We start from the raw sequence: 15,591 nt of genomic DNA on the forward strand, positions 1-15,591 counted from the left end.
TAAGTCCAGATCCCCCAGGAGTGACTGAGTCTGCAGTTGTGAAGCTCTTTCCTCTTTTCAGAGAACGCCTTCCCTCCCTTCAGCTTCCTCATGAGGCAAAGTGCAGCAGACACCTACTCACCCACCACACCTCCCTGCTTTGTCCTGCACTTTGGTTATGGCCTGTTCCCTGTGAATTATGGGTTTGATATTCATACATCTTCCAGGTGAATGGGGTTTCACTCCCCAGGGAGGTGCTGAGCTGTGGAGTTTTTGTCTTTTTTTTGTTAAGGCTGGGCTTAAATGAGTGAGATGGAATTTCATGTTTGGACTCAGATGTTTATTAGTTCTTATCTATATTATAGTTTTACAAACTGTGAGTTCTACAGTATTTTATTTTAACAAAATAAAAATGGAGTTGTATCTCTCCCTATATAAGGTTTTTTTAAGGATAACTGTTTAATTAAGAAATGACACAAATTATTTTTATTTTTATTTATATTTTATAACTAACTACTTTTGGCTTGCAATGGGAATTTTTAAAATCAATTACACAATACTACTCAAACTTAAAAAGAAGAAGGTGAAGAAGAAGGACTAGCTTCTGCTCTAAAACTTCTATTTTGTTTCATATATATTACTATATTCTAGGACTTTAAACTCTAAGTTTTCTACTATGTGATATTACACTCTTCTATTCAAAGTCCACACCCATAATCCCAGTTCTATGGAAATTTTGGAAGCTTTCTCCACAGCTTCAGGTCAAATGCAGTGTTCTCTTGGGGATCAGTGCCTGACAGCACAGAAAGTCTAGAATCCTTAGTAACCAGGGTTCCAACACTGGGCCACCCTTTTTTCTGTCCCTCTGGAGACACCACATCCAAGAGTGTGTCTCCTGGGAGAAGCTCTGCAGGGCTGCTCTGGGCAGGGGCCATTTTTAGCCTTCTTCCTCTGAAGCATCTCATTTAGATATTCTAAATATCTAGAATATTTTGCTTTGCAAGGCAAGGCAGGCAACAATGGTGCCACTCCTCTGCCAGGTAAAGTAAAATTCCCATTCCCTCAAAGAATGCCCCACATTCCACAATGATATTTGAGCAGAAAGGGCTCCACCCTGACCTCGTGGCGCAATGGTAGCGCGTCTGACTCCAGATCAGAAGGCTGTGTGTTCAAATCACACCGGGGTCATGTCCCCTTGCATCTCCTAGATGCTCCCTTTTGCCCTCCCACTCCATAACTCTGTATCCCAAATCCCTTCAGAAGGGCAGTGGATGACCATGGCAGAGTGGTCTTTCCTTGCTGGATGAGTGCTCAAATTTTCTTCAAAGTATCACTTCAGCTTTCCATTTCTCTATGTTTGAAAAGCTGATAGGAATAGAGGGGACCTCAGATCTGGCTTCGTGTCTGGATATCAATTCTTCTGGTCCCAAAATCCCTTTGGAAAGGCAAGGAACTGTTAGGGGGGTTAAAATCCCTTAGTATGTTCTTCCTCAGATGGAATAATGCCAATTTCTCCCCATCTCTCTCCACATCCCTCATATCCAACTTCCCCACCACCTTGATGGTGTTCACTGATTTGCTTCACTGTGTCAGTGAGTTTTTTGTTGATTATGTTGAAACATCTGGCTGTGGGGAGCCTAAGCTGAGCCATCAGGACTGGTCATCAGGATCCTTAACTCTCTTCTTAGTCTTCTCTTGATTCTCCATGGTGAGATGGACGGAGGGGATGGAGGGCTGGAAAAAAGGCTTGAAGGACCTTATATGAGTCATTATTCATAAAAAGTAGTTGAATTCCTTTAAGGGCTCTTTCAAGATGAATTTAAAAATATATTAACAGGAGAAATACTGAGATAAGACAATGGATCTCAGACAATAAGAAAGACAAGAACCTAAGATCCCTTATTCCACAACTCCTGGAGTGCCACCAAAGGGTTGAGTGAGCAGGGATTTCCTCAAGATGTCGCTGCCTCACTGCTTTCAATGTCACAGAATCATCGAGGTTGGAAAAGACCTCCAAGATCATTAAACCAAATGTCCTTGTCCTTATGGCTCTGTCTCCATAATGTGATTTTCTGTCTCTTTGACTTCTCAGAATGGAAAGAAACTCAGGCATTTCGTTTTGTAAATCTTCCACAGATGAAAAAGCCCCAGATAGCACAATTTTCAAGATGCTGTTGTTGGGACAACTGGCATTCTCTTGAAAGGATATTTGGTAGGAAGCATTATTCTTGTAGACTTCTCATCAAAAGTATTTTCACTGCAGGCAATGGGAACAGTTTTACATTTCATAAAAAATGCTGAGTTCACAACTATTCTCACTTTTCAAAGGGCCAAACTCTTAAGATTTCTGAAAGCCTTTTTTTTCCTTTTAAGCAGGAGCATTTTGAGTCACAATCTAGGGAAGGTGTCCCTGCCCATGACAGAGGGGTTGGAACAGGAGGATCTTCAAGGTCCCCTTTCAACACAAACCTTTTGATGATTCTATGAAGAGCCTGGTGATGAGATTTAATCAAAGGGACACTTTAGCAGAGAGTAGAACTTTGTGTCTCCCATTCGAGGAAAGTTGTCACAAGCTACTTAATAACCAAGATAATTTTATAATTTTGAGACTCTCCAAATGTTTCCAGTTAAAATGCTCTGTCTTGCATAAACAAGGAAATCTTTGAGGCCATATCAAATGGGAAATGTGAGGGGGAAAAGCTTAAAATATTCCATATTGCTGTAAATTCCTGTAACAAGTCCTCTTTCCTATATAACTTTATTTTCCAGTGAAAATCCAGTTCTCAGAGAATTATGATCAGCCCTATCGAGGTCTGTTACACAAAGTAGTTTACTCTGAATATTGTCTTAGAAATAGCTTGACCAGAGGAGGATGTGAAACCTGAAGTGGGCACTCCCCACAGTGACAGATTGGGTTCAATTCTGGACTTTTTGTGTCCAGTGGAAATGTTTTTCTGTAGAAACTTTTTTGTTAGGCAGCAAGGTTGGTTTGTTTTCTTTTGCTTTTTTTTTTCTGTCTGTATAAGCAACAGTGTCACTCTTGTGTCACCAGGCTTCCTTCTAGAATGATCCCATGACTGTTTTGGAAGCTGAAGTTTTGTTTTCATTTCTCTCCACCCTGTTGGTTCAAGTCTCAGTGTCCAAGTTGAGCACAAGGTCACATCTCCCTGTGAGTGACCAAGGAAAGGTTGGGTTTGGTCTGCTGCACCTTCCTATGGGCAAAGACCACAGAAACACAGAATGGAAAAGGTTGGAAGGCACCACTGGAGGTCATTTGGCCCAACCTTCCTGCTCAAGCAGACTCATCCTAGAAGACATTGCTCAGGATTGTGTCCAGACAATTCTGGAATATCTCTAGTGAGGGAGATTCCACCTCCTCTCTGGGCAACTTGTAGGTCCTCCTGTTTGTGGAGAGAGGATAATTTCATGCCAAAAGAGAGATCTTTAGCCTCTATTCCCTCAGCACTTGAACCAATCAATGAAGAGACTGATGGAGAACTGATGGAGGAACCTATTAACATTTAGACACCAGGAGGAATTTCTTCATGGAAAGGATGCGCAGGAGTTGGGATGGGCTGCCCAGGGAGGTGGTGGAGTTTCCATCCCTGGAAGTGTCCATGGAATTACTGGACATGGCACTCAGTGCTCTGACAAGGTGGGGATAGGTCACTGGTTAGACTCGGTGGTCTGGGACACCTTTTCCAACCTAAATAATTCAGTAATTCTGTGATTCTAACAGATTTTGTTTCTCCCATTTCCTCTGGCCAAGCCTGTCCCTGGTGCTGTCATCCATTCCCTGTTTACATCTACATCTCACTCCTGCCTTAGTGTGCAGCAGGATGGGGGTGTCAGGGCTGTGATTGCTCAGTCTTCCATGTGGGGATGAATTTTTATAAATATCTTCAGCAATGGCATGGAAAAAAACCCCTAAGAGTAGGGTTTTGGCAATTTTATTCCAGCTATTTAAAAGCCCCACTGACAGCAGGGAACTTCATAAAATGGAGCAAGTGGGAAAATATATAACAGAAGTACTTGGGGGTAATGGATTTAGGGGAAAATAACTCAGGTTGTGACACTGGGTAATTTATTTCCCAACGTACATTTTGTTGACAGTATGTGGTTGATATTTATCTTTCTCTGCAATCAGGAGGCAGAAGGGTTTTCAGTTTGTACACTGATATCTTTAAAATCAGGCCATAAACCAGTATGGGATGGATTATCAGCTAAGAATCTTCAGAGAGAAATATTTCCTTGGATTTATTTAATGGGAAAACAACAATAAAAAAAGGCTCAAAGCAATTTCTTATCTCTATCTCTGTTGCAATACCCAAGCCTGAAAATCATCAAGCTTCTTTGCCATCAGATTTCAGACTTTAATTCATAATTAATTTCTTGTAAACTCTTTTTTTTCTAGTTTTTCAGCTGTTTTGCCAGGTGCAGACCCAGAATGTACTCATGAATGATTTTCAGTTTGTTGTCTTAGAAACTGGGTGAATATTAGAACAAATTCCAAGAAAACCTGGACAAAGCACAGGGACCACCCTTGTAAGCAGACACCAATGCTGGCAGTGAGATGTAATCAAGAGTAGATTTTAAAAATGAATAAATGTCTAAATGAATGCAAGCCAGAGCTCATCAGTACCCACCATTCTAATTTCATTCCCTGCTCTATCACAGTTCATTTGATTTTCAAAACCCCAAAAGTGTGTTAGACACTTTTTGTGCCTTATATTTGCAGTGCAAAGGTCATGATGGGAATTTTTCCCAAGGAAAAAAAAGGCAAGATGAGGCTGGAGCAGATGGCCTTGCTGAGCATATCACTCCCCATCTCCAAGGCTGATAGAGAAATAATATAGCTCTAAGACTTTTGAGCATGGAAAATCAACCAAATTTCTTTCCTTTCCCTGAATTTTTCCTTGGGATTTTGTCCCTTATGTAAGAACTATCCCTTATGTAAGGAGCTGTCTGCAAATGGGATTTGATCCAATGCTTGGCTTGCTCCTTCCTTCCTTCCTTCCTTCCTTCCTTCCTTCCTTCCTTCCTTCCTTCCTTCCTTCCTTCCTTCCTTCCTTCCTTCCTTCCGCCACTTCCGCCACTTCCGCCACTTCCGCCACTTCCTTCCGCCACTTCCTTCCTTCCGCCACTTCCTTCCTTCCTTCCTTCCTTCCTTCCGCCACTTCCTTCCTTCCGCCACTTCCTTCCTTCCTTCCGCCACTTCCTTCCGCCACTTCCTTCCGCCACTTCCTTCCTTCCTTCCTTCCGCCACTTCCTTCCGCCACTTCCTTCTGCCACTTCTGCCACTTCCTTCTTTCCTTCCTTCTGAGATTTTATATCATATTCCTGTAACCAAAACTGTTCTTGCAACTAAATCACTCCACAAGACCTTTATCCTTTACATGGTGGAAATGGCTGATTAAATACAGAACTGCTGTAATCTGAAAGGCCAATTAAATTTTAGGGTAAAAGCCAGAGATTTCACTTACTTATGGTGTGATTGCAACAGCTTGGGTCCAAATAATGTAACAGAAAAACTGCTGAGTGTCCTGGGGCAGGAGGAGTGAGTGGAGGGGAGGGAGGGAAGGAAAAGCTCTGTCTACCCTCTCCTGTGAGAACATGCATCTCAAAATGTCCTGGAGCAGCACCATGTCCATGCTGGCATTAAAGCAGTGTAGGGACAGAGGTACAGGGCCTGGCTCTGTAATATTGGCTAAACTGGCTCAGTTTGGGCCCAGAACAACTGTATAGGGGCGCTGGTGTGGGTTAGGAACCACTCCCTGTGGATAGTTTTAATCCAGACACCTGTTCCTGAAGCTGAAGGAATTTAACAGTACGGATGTGGCCAGCCACATTTGTTGCCCCAAAATCACAGAATGGTTTGGGCTGAAAAGGACCTTTGCACCCACACCCACAAACTCAACCTCACTGCCCCTCTGGAGGGCTGGAGATGGAGTAAAAGATGGGTTAAACTTTATTTTATCCCCCCAGCAAAGGCGTGGGAGTGAAAATGTGCAGATGACTTGAGACATGAAGCCCTTAACGCTGCTAGGAAATCTTGGCCTTTCCAAAGTTTCCTAGAAGTGTGTGGCTCATTACCCAGGGGGAATCCCATCCGTGAAGGAGGGGGTGAGGTGCTGCTGCTCAAGACGTGGTTTCCCAGGAAATTCATGCACAGGGGAGCAGGAAATATTGGCCCTGCGTGGGTCTGTGGAGACCTCCGTGCAGAGGGGGCTTGGGGTCATTGAAATTATCTCAAACATTTTGTAAACTTCAGCAGATGAGAGTCAGGACGGTTTATGCCATGTCAACATGTCTGTGAGGAAGTTAAAAAATTAATAACTCTGTGACTTCCCTGCATTTTAAGGGATTTTTCCATGCTGGAACTGTACAGCTGCTGCAATGTCTGCCCTGAAATCCTCCCAGCTGAGATTGGAGCATGGAGACCAGCATGGTGGGGAAAAATATCTGTGAGTAGAGAGATGAAATAAAAGAGACTAAATGAAAGGAGAGGTAGAAAGTATATTTATGTGGTGCTCCCAGATAGACCACAGAATGGAACTTTTGTGTTGGATGGGACCTTAAAGATCATCCAGTTCCATCCTCTGCCATGGGCAGGGACACCTTCCACTATCCCAGGTTGCTCCAAGCCCTGTCCAACCTGGCCTTGGACACCTCCAGAGATCCAGGGGCAGCCACAGCTTCTCTGGGCACCCTGTGCCAGGGCCTCACCACCCTTATGCTTATCTCAAGGAGATATTTAAAGGATATCAGATATCAAGGAAATGCTCAGAGTCCTGTCTCTATGACTCCTAAGAAATATTATAGCCATCTAAAAAGTGCTTTCAAACAACAAATGCTTTAGTTCCAGGAAAAACTAATTTCAGGGAGAAAAGTGTAAGAAAAAACATTAACTCGAATTTAAACTAGAACATGGGAAGCAAACAACTGGGTGATGTAGGAACAAGTGAAGAGCCAGGCACTGCCACTTCTCATCCCCAGCAGATGTGGCCCATTGGGTGGGAGAAAGCAAACTCCACTCCCAGCTCTGGCCCCTGCATTACACAATGCCCTGATTGGCTCATTGGAAATTGGTGATGTGCTTGATGATGTCATGGCTTGCACAACTGGGTTTTGTCCCTGATGTTGACCTTTGAAGCTGTGGGCTGCTTTACAGAGGGCTAGAAATGAGGTAACTGAGTAAATCAAAGTATCCAATTATTTTGGGTGACTCCTCCAGCTGGTTTTCTCTGTTCTTTAAAAGTGTCAAAGACCAGGTTGGATGGGGCATGGAGCAACCAGGAAAAGTGGAAAGTGTCCCTGCCCATGGCAGGAGGTGGAACTGGATGTTCTTTAAGGTCCTTCCAACCCAAACTATCCTTGATACGATATTTCAAGACATCTTTTATAACTGAATGGTCAAACTTTTTTGTTAGATTAGTGATACCTTTTCTTTTAGTGTTATCGCTCACTGTGTGCCATCTGTACAAGTGGAGATCTGCAGTGGTTGACTCAGAGCGAGATTTACACATCCATAATCATTGTGATTTCTCTTGGGGACAGTGGCATCCAAGCAGAGACAGGAATGAAACTCTGTGCAATTCCAAACTTTGATCAGGACATTGACCTGTGCAGAAGACAGATATTTAGATCTCAAAAAAATTATTGTTATTAGTTGTCATTTATAGCAGAAGAAAGATTGCTAGCAGCAGGACAGAGGAATTCAAGACAACTCAACCATGAGGAAGGGGAGAAGGACAATTGATGAAGCATCTTATAAAAGGCTCATTTGCAGCTGGTGCCAAACCAGACAAACATGAATAATTCACAGAATTACAGAATCATTATGTTGGAAGAGACCTTCAAGATCATCAAGTCCTACCCATGCTCTAACACCTCAACTAAACCATGGCACCAAGGGCCACATCCAATCTTTGTTAAACACATCCAGGGATGGTGACTCCACCACATCCCTGGGCAGAACATTCCCGAACTTTATCATTCTTTCTGTTAAAAACCTTTTCCTAATATCAGTAAATATTCCCCTTGGTGCAGCTTAAGACTGTGTCCTCTCATTCTGTCGATTGCAATATGTAATAATTATAATATGATTAGCTGCAAATACAGTCTGGAAACCTTCTGGACTCATAACAGTGCCTTTCTCTGGGTTCTGAGATGACATCATTTGACCATACCCATATTGTGCAATTCTTGGCTTCCAGTGCAAGGTGACCACACCAGGTGCCTGCTGGAATAGTTCCTAGCCAGGACTAATCATTGAAACTGCCCAGGAATTTTTGGCACAGGGCTAGCAGAGGACAAAACTGCCAGGGCTGTTCTAATAATTGAATATTGCTGATGATGAGTTTTCCATGGTCACATCCTGAATCACTGCTCACACTCTGCTGCCTGAATTAGCTGCAGCTCAATAAATTGCAATGTGATCTTGGATGTAGCAGGCACAAGGGAGTTGTCTACTACAGATGAGAACAAGCAGAAGGTCAATGTCACGCTGACCTGACTGATTACAGATATAAATTTATATTAATCCAATTCTTGTGGCTGCAGCATTAGCAGCTTCCTACCTAAAAAGTGTTGTGGTGTTGTGAGGGGTCCCCAGGACAAGGTGAGACATGAGAATTTGACTCCATGTTCTCAGAACACTGATTATGATATATGATATGATATGATATGATATGATATGATATTATGTTATAAGAAATTATATACTAAAACAATACTAAAGAAAGAGAAAGGATACATCAGAAGACTAGACAAGAATGATAATAAAAACCTGCGACAGACTCAGAGATTCTGACACAGCTGGCTGTGATTGGTCCTTGATTAAAAACAATTTACATGCTGGGTAAACAATTCTCCAAATCACAACAAATCTCCAATTCCATAGCAGCAAAACAGGGAGAAGCTGAAGCTTCCCACCTTCCCAGGAGAAGAAATCTTGGTAAAGGGATTTTTCATAAAATATCATGGTGACAAACACGAACAAGTGGAGTTTCATGATTCTGTTTTTGATGATGACGACGATTATGATGATGATGCCAAAGGCAACAGAAACTATCAAATACACCACAGGAGTAGACATTTAAATGATGCCACCACAGGAGTAGACTTTTAAATGATGCACAGAGGGAAGCATTTAGACCCTGCTCACTGTCTAATGAAGACAGTTCTGGTGTTTTAGCTTGTCATCAACTGTACAATAACTCTTTAAAATTAAGGCTTCTGTGTTATTCTGTAGAATACCATCCACACAGAAGTCTCAGTATTTTTCAGGAAAAGCATCAGCACTAGGGCTGTGTGACAGATCAAGGAATTCCTCATCAGGACCAGAGAAGCACCAATCTTTTCTCCACAGCCTAAAGGAGATCCTGCCTTCCTCCTTCCTCTCAAAAACTCATTATTATTCCTTCTCACCCTCCCCTCCACAGAGGAATTCCCCTTCAGCTGAGAGGCACAGAGGACAGTACATTCTCCCAGCTGTCATCTGAATTTCTGTTTAATGTTGACTCAGTGTCTGGATTGCAGCAGGAGGGCACAAGCAGCTGAGATTGAAGCAGCCAAGGGCAGGTAATGATTGACCAGGCTCCCAGACCTCAGCACAGCAACATCCCTGAACCTGAAATGTACAGGGGCCTCCCCTTGTGCCCTTTCAGTGACTCCAGCCAATGTCTCACACACCAGGATTCATTAACTCATCAGCTGTATTTCTCCTCATCTGAAAATTTTAGGATATTTCTTTAATAAGAGACCTTTGTGGTTGTTGCCAAGCGCAGTGAGGACTGATGGAGAAACAGAGGTAAAACCTGCCCTGTGCACCCATTTAGCCCATGGGAAATGGCACAAACCACTCTAATGACAAGTGATGTGTAGAAATATTGTGTGTGAAAGCCAAATGTATCCATTAGAGGATGCCCACTAATAAATTTTCATGGATGAAGCAACCCTGGCCCTCGTTTTCCCATTCTCATTGTGCCCTTGTCATAGTTGAGACGGAGACAATACAAAGCAGCACACTCCATTTTCAGAAGGCTTCAAACTGATTTTATTATAGCATGAATGTTTTTTATACATTCTTACAAAACTCATAAGTTTACACTTTACTCATTGGTCTTGAAAGACAAAGTGCTCATTGGAACAGGCACTTACAGGTTTCTCTTCTTTATCCTTCTTTCTTTCTTGGTTTCTACGTCAATGACCTTGGTAGAAAATTCTTTCAGGGGTGAACATGGATCCTCTTCTCAAACTTCTCCCTGGCTCACAGAAATCACTGTAAAAGCTCTTCCACATGCCCTTAGCAGGATGATGTCGAAGGGTAGAAACATGGAATCACAGAATGGTTTGGGCTGGAAGGGAATTTAAATCCAGTTTCAACCCTCTGCAATGGGCAGGGACACCATCCACCACCCCAGGTTCCTCAAAGCCTCATCCAGCCTGGTTTTGAACAGTTCCAAGGATGTTCCACCTTCCATTAGAGCAGGCTGTTCCAGATGGAGCAACCTGGGGTAGTGGAAGGTGTTCCTGCCCATGGCAAAGGTGGAACTGGGTGATTTTTAAGGTCCCTTCCAACCCAAATCTTTTCATGATTCAATAATAATGATTTGTGCTATCATTAGGAAAGCCAGGAGAATACTGGATTATGTTTTAACATGCATTTAGTTTTAATGGAACATAAGCACATGATTTCTTAAATAACCCTGTGCCTATGAGATTTTAAGGCATATTTATATTTACAATGGCAAAAGGAAGTTTTGCCACCATCCAAATACTTTTACCCTGTTTTAAACAAAGTTTCTCAAAAGCATAGTAGTTTTTAGACTTTTCATTTGTCATTAGCTGATGAGTCACACTTATGAGAAAACACTGAGGCAAATGAGGCAAACCCCTCCTGTATAACATCATGTATGGTGCTTGCTGTGAATTATTATGGGGGCAGTTTGTTACCCAAGGAGGGAACAAGAGAAGAAAAAACCCTGTTTTGCAGAAGACTGAAAAATCAGCTTGAAATGCTGTTTTCAAATGTTTTCCCCACTCAACATTTCAGATTTTCCTTGTAGTATCATCTTTGGAAAGGGGCTGCTGGGGCAAAATTCAGGAAAATTGAATTGCAAAGTCCCCCCAGCTCCTCTTTGCTTAGAGAGCTGGATTTCTCTGGGAGAGGTACTTGCAGCTCCTTGAACTCCCAGCTCTTGTGTGGGAGTTAATGTTCAACAGAGATCTCCAGGACTTCATCCTGGCCCTGGGTACTGTGGGATAGAGTTCCATGCACACACTTGCATGTTCCAGCCCCAGGTCACTGCTGTGCTGCACGAATTGTTCTGCTCCTTGCCTGTTTTATACGAGTTTTGCCCGGTTTTAAGCAAACCAGTTTGCTCCTGTCTTTGTTTTTGTTAGCACTCAAAGTCATGGAATTTTCCTCTTGCTCTGAGTGACATTTTCAGGTTGCCTGTGCTAGCAGGGCTCAAAGAGTTGGTCACTTCCATAGAATCATGGAATCCTTGAAGAGTTTGGGTTGGAAAGGACCTTAAAGCCCATTTCATTTCAACCCCCTGTCATGGGCAGGGACACCTTCCACTGGGCCAGATTGTTCCAAGCCCCATGTTTGGTTGTTTCCAGAGACATCCACCACCTCCCTCCCTGGGCAACCTGTGCCAGGGTTTTGCCACCCTCATTGCAAAAATCTTCTTCTCTGTTTCCTAGAGGGCTGTTTTCCTTCTGCAAAATCTGTTCAGCAAAATCTGAGTGCTGTGGCAATCCATATAAATGAAATTATATAATTTAACTTTAATAATAGATTGACTCTGTTCCACAGGAGGGAAAATAAAGCCATGGAAGTGAGTGGAGCTTTTTCAAATAACAAAAAGTAATTACAGCCTTCCCCAGTGGCACACTCTGATTTTATTTGGGAAAAACACTCCTCCTCCCCAACTTGGATGTCTTATGGATAAGTGCTTCCATTTGCACAACATTCCCACACTGTTCTGTCTGTGTGAAAGACAGGTGAGAGGAATTCACATTTCAAAGGGTCTTGAGAAAAAAAAAAAAGGGGGTTTATTTTTTGGTTTATTCATGCTGGTTTTGCAGGTCAGGCATTTGCCCCTCTGTATCCCACTAAAGAGAAAAGAGAGGGGTGGCAAATTAAATTTCTTCTCCATTAGAAATGGGGAAAGCTGAAGAGTTGCTGACAAAGGAAAAGATCATTTTTAAGGCAAGGGTACAAAAAAAAGAGGGACAAAAAAGGAGCACTTGGCATTTCTTGGTTAATTAGATTTTATGAGTGGAAGAAGGAAATCAGTGTTTATCTTGCTGGTCTTTGCTGCATAAACTCACTTTGTTGCCTCTCTCTCAGCTGCTTGATCTGGCCCATTACTGTGCAAATTAAACATAAACCTCGGTAATGTTTTCATCCTTCTAACAATTCTTGGAACAAAAATGCCATTAACTCCGAGTTAAATATAATGAATGAGGTAATAAGGAAGCAAACCACTGAACCAGAATGTCAGAGGTAGGAACTGCAGGAACACTTGGGCTGTGACAGTGTTTAAGCTGTTTATTAGCCCAGGATTTTGTTAAGAACCTTCCCTGCATTGATCTCCTTCTAAGAAAATGTACAGCCACAGGGATCATGCTCTGAAGTGAAGCCCCAGAAGATGCTGCCCTTCAAAGCATTGTGTCAGACACAATTCTTGTGGAATCAGCACATTCTCCCGACCTTTCAGGGCAATAAGAGGGGAAATAGTTGGCATTGCATCACAAACTTGTGCATGTATATGAAGTAGCTTATTTCCTTTAAAGGAAATTAGATATATTAGTGAGTGTTAGAACTCTTAACTCCTGTGGTTTTTAATCTGGACAAACAAACTGAGTGCAATGAGGTCAGAATTTGCCCCCTAAGGCTGAAGGTAGAGCAGTGGCAATGATGTGGGATGAAATGCCAGGCTGAATGGGGCTTGGAGCAACCTGTTCCAGTGGAAATGTCCCTGCCCATGGCAGGGGTGTTGGAATGAGATGATTTTTAGGGTCCTTTCCAACCCAAACTGCTCTGTGATTCTGTGATACAAGTGAGGAGTGAAGGAGGGGGAGAGCTTTGTGTCAGCCCCCTGCAGTGGGTGAGGTTATCCTGAGACCTGCTTAAAAAGTGACAGAGAACAGTTGCATCACCTCAAGTCTTTCCCAATGCTTTCCTCTGCCTTTGACATCATCCACCTGGCTACAGGGATGGGGAGATGGAGACAAAATGTTACATGAACTGTCAACGAGTGACAAACCCAGGGTCAAAGCTGGGTCTCCATTCCAATGGTCAAGCTATGTCAGGGAAGGTATAGGTTGGATATTAGGAAGAAATTTTTCACTGAGAGAATAATAAAGTGCTGGAATGCTCTTCCCAGGGAGGTGATAGAATCACCACCTCTGGGTGTGTTTAAAAAAAGACTGGACATGGCACTTGGTGCTATAGTCTAGTTGAGACATTAGGGCATAGGTTGGACTCGATGATCTTAAAGGTCTCTTCCAACCTCATCATTCTGTGATTCTGTGATTCTGTGATTCTATGACTTCCAAGTCCCCCTGACCCATCCTGGTGCCTGGGTTGGGAAGAGGTTTTCCAAAGCCATGAAAATTGGTGCAGCTCAGTCAGGCTTGGCTGATGGTCAGATTATATAACTGACCCATGGGGTGGAAATTCACCCTTGGGGGATTGCAACACATTCACTGCCACCTGTGATAAGGGGTCTAGTCCCTCTCCAGAAAGTTCATGGCAGTTACTCATTGACTTGTCACACTTGCACGACCCCAAGGGCCCTATAAATACCGGGTGTCTTTCCCAGCCCTTGCTCAAGCCAGCTACAGCCACCATTGGGCCTTCAGGTGCTCTGCAGGACCTCAGAATCCACAAGCAGCTGACAGCCATGAAGATCCTCTACCTGCTCTTCGCTGTCTTCCTCCTCCTCTTCCAGGCCACTTCAGGTGAGAAGCAAAACTCCTATAAAGAGCAAAAGGGTTTGTAAGCAGAAGAGTGTTCACAGGGGGGCAAAAAGCCACCATCAGCTGAAAGGCAAAATCTGATGGTGCAGCGGTGGGTCCAGGAGCATCTGGGCTCAGGGTGCCCCTCTTGCTAAAAAAAGAAAACACGTGACTTGTTGAGCATTTACCTCTCATCATTTCAGGCAGAAAGCTGAGATTTTAACTCCTGCCACTCCCCACAGGTTCTGCAGACCCTCTTTTTGCTGACACCACCGCGTGCCGGAGCGCACAGGGAAGCTTCTGCCGCGCCGGGGCGTGCCCACCCACCTTCGCTGCCACGGGGACCTGCCACGGGGGGCTGATGAACTGCTGCTCCAAGTAGGTGACAAAACATCTCAGGGGCATCAGAAGGTCCCCTGTTTTATCCCCCGTTTCTCTGAATAATCAGCAAAACTTTAGTGGGGCTTGCAGGGCAACCCTCGGCGGGAAGGTCCAGAGAGAGGAGGAACACGTGCATAATGTTGATGTGTGTTTAGGGAGAAAATTCATTTGAATGGAAGTCATGTATGGGAGAAAGGGATCAGAAGGGTCAAAATGTCCAAGAATTCCAAGTATTTTTCACTTTATTTTGATTTTTTATGGGAAAAGAAAGGAAGCTTTTTCAAGAAATTATTAGGAAAATACTTCACAGCAGTTATACCCATCAGGGAAAGCTTTTTATCATCTCTCTGGTTTCATTTTAAAATTTACCTAGAAAACGTACATTTAAAGGGGGGAAAGTGTTCACAGAACTTTGCTTCTCAACCTCTCCCCATCTCTCCTTCCTTCCATCACTGCACAAGTCTTAGAAAGGTGAAGCAGAGTGAATTTGTCAGTGAGTGGAGACTTAGGTGTGCATTTCACTTTGACCTTGGAAACCACTTTCAAATAATGTCTGGAGTTTCCCTGATAGCCAGATATTTTTTATTTCCTTAAGGTTTTGGACATACTTTTGGGGAATGCTTTTCAGCTTAAAATAAAACACATTCTCCATCTACTTAATTCTTAGAATAACTTTGTTCCATTAATGGCCACGAGATGATCCCTGCCAGCTGCAGTGACATTCACAACCCCAAATTCAGAGGCAGATTAGGAAAGGTTCCATTACCTTTGATGAAGAGGACTGGTGTGATGATAAAATTTATCCCAGCCATGATGTTCAGGCAGATCCCCAGCCACTGATGTGACAGGACAGACCTTGGCTCAAAACAAAGGGAGAACTCAGATCTGTGATGTCTGAATTTCCCAGAACTCCTTATTGTGTGATTCCATTACTTATAGAATTGTCATGGTTTAAAGGTTCCCCGAAACTGAAGAAATCTGATGAGGTGGTTCTAGAAAATAAGTTTTATACATTTTTTCAGCAAATGGGGATCCTCAGTGGTTTCAGGAAACCCAAGTAATTCCAATAACAGGGCAGGTTTGTTACCAGGAGAATAAGATGCTAAGGAATAAGATGCTAAGGATGCATTTGGGAATTCAGAAAAGCAAATGGAACAGAAGGAACCTGATATTAGATTAATTTACAAAGCAGTGATGTGATCCCTCAGTTTCTGTGACCACTCATCCTCTTTGAGAAGCAATTTCCACTGATAGCAA

At 43.1% G+C, this 15,591-nt stretch overlaps 1 non-coding gene across 1 annotated transcript; it reads left to right on the top strand.

Annotated features, from left to right (window-relative positions):
- The first annotated feature begins 1,095 nt into the window (after positions 1–1,095).
- TRNAW-CCA (transfer RNA tryptophan (anticodon CCA)) lies at positions 1,096–1,167 on the top strand. The gene has a single exon. It is a non-coding gene; the product is annotated as a tRNA-Trp (tRNA).
- Positions 1,168–15,591: the final 14,424 nt, after the last annotated feature.

This window comes from Melospiza georgiana, chromosome 3 (assembly GCF_028018845.1).
Source record: "Melospiza georgiana isolate bMelGeo1 chromosome 3, bMelGeo1.pri, whole genome shotgun sequence".
Lineage (NCBI taxonomy): Eukaryota > Metazoa > Chordata > Aves > Passeriformes > Passerellidae > Melospiza > Melospiza georgiana.